Source organism: Piliocolobus tephrosceles, chromosome 17, assembly GCF_002776525.5.
Source record: "Piliocolobus tephrosceles isolate RC106 chromosome 17, ASM277652v3, whole genome shotgun sequence".
NCBI classification, from domain to species: Eukaryota; Metazoa; Chordata; class Mammalia; order Primates; family Cercopithecidae; genus Piliocolobus; species Piliocolobus tephrosceles.
In genome coordinates, this window is record NC_045450.1 from 72,630,006 (window position 1) to 72,636,005 (window position 6,000).

A 6,000-nucleotide genomic window follows, 5' to 3' on the forward strand; every position below is an offset into this window, starting at 1 on the left:
TGGGAGATAATGGTGATGATAGATAGTAGGTTGGTTGTGTGCCTGTTTATTTTAATTTTCTCTCTTGGTTTTTCTCTCCTCGGTCAACATGCTTGGTAACATCTGCTAGGGGTCTGCTGTCTGTCTCGTCAACCAGAATCTAAGAGGGGCTTGGTCATTTTGCTGGCCTGTGCATTCCCATGCTTTGACGGCATCTGGCACTATGAATGTTTGTTGAATGAATAATTCCTAGTGTGGATTAACTGGCCCTGCCCCTTACAGATGAGAAAGCAGAGGGCCAGGGGCTGGAGTCACTTTTCCAAGACGTCCAGCAAGCTCACTGCAGTCTGAACTAAGATCCTGGCCTCTGGGAGTTTCTGCTAGAGCCTCTGGCTGCTCCAGGCTGTTGCCCAGGTCTCCAGAGTGTTCCTGTTTTTTGTAGACCAGTGGGGAGGACACCCCTAAGCCCTTCCCCAGTGGAACCTGAAGCCTGAAATCCCATCAACATCAGACCTGGGCGCCTGGCTTCCCTATTAAGGTGGACGTGTTGTGAGGGCAGCTGTGGGCGACGGGCCCTCCCTGGCAGGCTGGGCGGGCAGGAGGGAGCGGTGGGGACTGCGACATGTGAAGAGCACAGGGTGACTCTGACAGGGTCTGCTGCTACCCCGCTGGGCAGGAGAGGGAGGGGGAGGGAGCCCTCCGCTACCAGATCTTTGAATTTCTCTCTTTTTTTTTTGAGACAGTCTCCCTCTGTCGCCAGGCTGGAGTGCAGTGGTGTGATCTCGGCTCACTGCAACCTCCAACTCCCTGGTTCAGGCGATTCTCCTACCTCAGCCTCCCAAGTAGCTGGGGTTACAGGCACACACCACCATGTCTGGGGAATTTTTGTACTTTTAGTAGAGACAGGGTTTTACCACGTTGGCTAGGACGGTCTCAATATCCTGACCTCGTGATCTGCCCGCCTCGGCCTCCCAAAGTGCTGGGATTACAGGCGTGAGCCACCGCGCCCGTGGTGGATACTTAAAGAGAAGCTAGAAATACAGATGTACAGGTAGAGTATCCCAATGTTCAGGTGTTGTCAAGTAATTTTTTTTTTTTTTTTGAGATAGAGTCTTGTGCTGTTGCCCAGGCTGGAGTACAATGGCGTGATCTCTGTTCACTGCGACCTCCGTCTCCTGGGTTCAAGTGATTCTCCTGCCTCAGTCTCCCGAGTAACTGGGATTACAGGCGCCCACCACCATGCCTGGCTAATTTTTGTATTTTTAGTAAAGACGGGGGTTTCACCATGTTGGCCAGGCTGGTCTAGAACTCCTGACTTCAGGTGATCCACCTGCCCCAGCCTCCCTCCCAAAGTGCTGGGATACAGGCATAAACCACGGCGCCTGGCCTTGCCAAGTAATTTTTTAAGTTTTACTCATTGTGCAGCGGGGAAGACACATCAGTGGGCCAAAACCCGGGCTCTCCCGACTCACTCTCCGAGTCACCTGCCATGTTATTTACCACCTTCCCCCAGTCTCAGTTTCTGCATCTGCAGGAAGGAGAATAAGGGAGTAGAATCACAGCAGCTTTGCTGAGAAGATAAGCTCGCTGGCACCGCGAAGGCCTGGAATGCCTTCCCATGTGTTATAGACAGGGAAGATGCGTTTTCCTGCCCCTGGCTTTACAGCCACAAGGCTGTGGTCACACACGTAACTCGCTAAGTGCTCGAAAGCCGGTGCTGGGAAGGAGTGGGCCCTGCAGGGTCCTGCAGATGTGTTCCGTTCTCTCACGAGATGGACGACTACGGATGTGGGAGCCGGCAGGCTCTCTCCAAAGAGCCCTTCTTTGGAGAGGCCGGGTGTGGTGGTGCACGCCTGTAATCCCAGCTACTCAGTTACTCGGGAGGCTGAGGCAGGAGAATCCCTTGAACCCAGGAGGTGGAGGTTGCAGTGAGCCGAGATTGCGCTATTGCACCCCAGCCTGAGCAACAAGAGGGAGACTCCATCTAAAAAAAAAAAAAAGCCCCTTTGAGGCCTCACACATCTCCCTTGCATCCAATGGGAAGCAGGATTCAGCGCACTCTACTACCGTCCCACGGCCGCTGCCTCCGTTCCTCCCTGCTGGGCAAGGGGCGTTTAACACAGCAGCACAGACCTGAATGTAGACAGAACCCAAAAGCCACTGATGCCACAGAGGAGGCGCTCATCTCAGCAGGAGACGCGGGCTTCCCTGGCTCACAGAGACACAGGACGCGGGAAGAGCGGGTATTTTTAGGTTCTGTTTGCTGAGCTGCACCAACGGGCCCACTAACAAGGAAACACCCGCGGTGAACTCTGTGTGTGTCATCCAACAAAGGGAGGCGCTCACTGCCACCCGAATGCTGAATCGGCTTCCAATCTCCGCACAGCCAATCCTGGTGCACAGCACCGTGGGTTCTATGCTAATTCAACTAGGGCTCCGATGGGAGGTAATACAAACGTTATCCTCTTTTTCAATCAGTCAACAAATATTTACAGAGGTGCTCCTATGGGTCAAGCCCTGGCCCCGGTGCAGGAGATATGGAATCAAAGACCCAGGGGGCCAGGGTTTGCTCCTAATTCACACGGGGGCAGTTTGGAAGGCGACCCTCTCTCTCCAATGCATTCTCAGTCTCCAGGTTTGACGACGGTTCAGCAAATCTCCAATTCCTTCCCCCTTGACCTCCAAGGGAGGAGCTATACCCTCCCCTGTTGTCACTAGGCCTCGCCACCTGGTGACCTGCTTTGACCACCAGGACACGAGCAGACGTGACGTGAGCAGTAGCTTGGAATACACGGCACCACTGGCCTCGCCCTGTGAGTGCCCGCCCTCCGCTGTGAGAAGAACAGGTCTCAGGTGGCTGCGGAGGGAGGATGAGAGATGCAGTGCGCAGGCCTGGACCCACCAGAGTGGGGAGCCCAGCCCAGCCACACTCAGCCAGGGGGAGCCAAACCCAAGAAGACTTACACACACCTGAGCAGGAAATACCTGGTAAAATGTCCAAGAATGTGCAGCAGTGTGCTGGTTGGGGTTTAATAAGCCATTCTCCCAGGAAATTAGAATCTTTGATTTCTAGTGTTTGCCAATTACTGCGGTGTAAATACTTTCACCATGGCCAATTTTAAGTTACCAATGTAATGTTGCTGATCACACACTTAGGAATAGATGGGCACTGCCAGTGCACACCCTGAAACGTGACTGGAAAACATGATTAAATGATCCCTAAAATTATGATTATTATCTTTTCTTAGGGTCTTGGTGTATAACCCAGGCTGGAGTGAAGTGGCCTGATCAGGGCTCACTGCAGCCTCCAATTCCTGGGATCAGTGATCCTCCTACCTTGGCCTCCCGAGTAGCTGGGATGACAGGTGAGTGCTACCATGTCCAGTTAATTTTGTAATTTTTTTTTTTTTAAGAGATGGGTACTTGCTGTTTTGCCCAGGCTGATCTTGAACTCCTGGCCTTGAGCCATCCTCCCACATCAGCCTCCCAAAGTAGTGCTGGGATTACAGGTGTGAGCCCCTATGCCTGGTTCTAAAATTATCACTGAACGTTTTGTAACTCTTTGACTTGTCTCTCAAGGCCAAACCACCAGTGATTTTTCAATCATTTTTAATAACAATATTATTTTCCCAAATGAAATAAGCTTCAGAATGCCCATAAATAAGATGCCAACATAGAAGGATGAATTCCTTATGATGTTCCAATCTTCCCCGCTTGGCAGAATATTCTGCTCTTTGTGGAACTCTGAAATGATTTGGCAGAGCCCTCTGTTCGCTGGGAACAGATTGAGGACCACGGGGTAAATGGATTTAGGTGCTAATACAGAATATGACTCTCTAACACAAGACATAAGAGGACATGTTGCCATAGTAAGAAATGGGATGCTACGTGCTGCCCACTGACAGGGCAATGCTTAAATAGACACAGGGCGCCCACTGCTGCCTGTGTTAGCAACAGCAGCAGCTGGCGTCGAGCAAGGGCTTCCTGGAGCCATGTGCTGTCCCCAGCCTTTGCAGGTCCCACCTTGGACCCTTCTCCCAACGACACCATGCAGTAAGCACCATTATCAACCCCGTTACAGACGACAAAACCAAGGCTGGAGGAAGTTAAGAAAGTCACAGAGGGGACAGCCAGGCACGGTGGCTCACGCCTGCAATCCCAGCACTTTGGGAGGCCAAGGCGGGTGGATCACCTGAGGCTGGGAGTTCAAGACCACCCTGACCAACATGAAGAAACCCTGTCTCTACTAAAAATACAAAATTAGCCGGGTGTGGTGGCACATGCCTGTAATCCCAGCTACTTGGGAGGCTGAGGCAGGAGAATCGCTTGAACCCAGGAGGTGGAGGTTGTGGTGAGCTGGAGATTGCACCATTGCACTCCAGCCTGGGCAACAAGACTGAAATTAATCTCAAAAAACAAAAAAGGAAAAGTCACAGGGGCAACAGCCGTAGGGCAGTGGGGCCAAGATTCCAATCGAGGCAGCCTAGCACTCTTAACGGTCACTAAGAATAAAAGACGGGGGCGGGCGCGGTGGCTCATGCCTGTAATCCCAGCACTTTGGGAGGCCGAGGCAGCTAGATCACTTGAGGTCGGGAGTTTGAGACCAGCCCGGCTGACATGGCGAAATCCCATCTCTACTAAAAATACAAAAATTAGTTGGGCGTGGCGGTGCACACCTGTAGTCCCAGCTACTCGGGAGGGTGAGTCAAGAGGATCGCTTGAACCCAGGAGGCAGAGGCCACAGTGAGCCGAGATGCACCACTGCACTCCAGTCCACAGGTGTGGACCCCAACAGAGGGAATGAGTGCAGCTCACTGAGAATCTGGAGAGGGCCAGGCTTTCTACATGCATCACGTCATCCTTCCATGGCCCTGGAAAGTCTGGCCACCCCCATCTCGAGATGAGGACATGGAGGCTCGGGGGTGAAGACTTGCCGAGGTTCCACCTCGGCCAGTGTCAGTGGCACCGCATGCCTGGGGTCCGGCTCCTAAGCCCATCCTCTTTTGATGGCCCAAACACGGAACGTGTGGAAGATCTGAGTTAGAAGAGAACTTGGCAGCTGCCAAAGCAGGCTCTCATTCTGCAGAGGAAGCACCTGAGACCCAGAAAGAGGAAGGGCCTCGTCCAAGGTCACAAGGTACTGATCATGCAGCCAGGAGGGGCTGGCACAGGGCAGTTTCTTGGCAGAGCTGGCTGAGTGGTTTATTTGTTACAGGTTTGCTTGAAAGCGTTCTTTGCTGAAAAGTTTAGGAGCGATCGTGACTGGTTAGTGCAGCCCATTCCACCGGGTCTGGATGGTGAGTCATGCCAGTATGTCCTGTGGGAACACGGACTACCCGCCTGTTCCCAGCATCTCACCCTCCCCAGGACCCCTGAAACGGAGGCTAAATGATTCACCCAAGGTCACCAAATACAAGAGAAACGGAGTGTGGTCGGGCATGGTGGCTCATGCTTGCAATCCTAGCACTTTGGGAGGCCGAGGTGGGTGGATCACCTGAGGTCAGGAGTTCGAGACCAGCCTGGCCAACGTGCTGAAACCCTGTCTCTACCAAAATACAAAAAATTAGCCAGGTGCGGTGGCGGGTGCCTGTAGTCCCAAGTACTTGGGAGGCTGAGGCAGGAGAACCACTTGAACCTGGGAGGCAGATGTTGCAGTGAGTTGAGATCGTGACATTGCACTCCAGCCTGGGCAAAAGAGCAAAACTTCATCAAAAAAAGAAAAAAGAGGGCCGGGCACGGTGGCTCACGCCTGTAATCCCAGCACTTTGGGAGGCCGAGATGGGCAGATCACGAGTTCAGGGGTTTGGGACCAGCTTGGCCAACACGGTGAAACCCCGTCTCTACTAAAAATACAAAAAATTAGCTGGATGTGGTGCTGGGTGCCTGTAGTCCCAGCTACTCAGGAGGCTGAGGCAGGATAATTGCTTGAACCCGGGAGGCAGAGCTTGCAGTGAGCTGAGATTGCACCACTACACTCCAGCCTGGGCCACAGAGCAAGACTCCATCTCAAAAAAAAAAAAA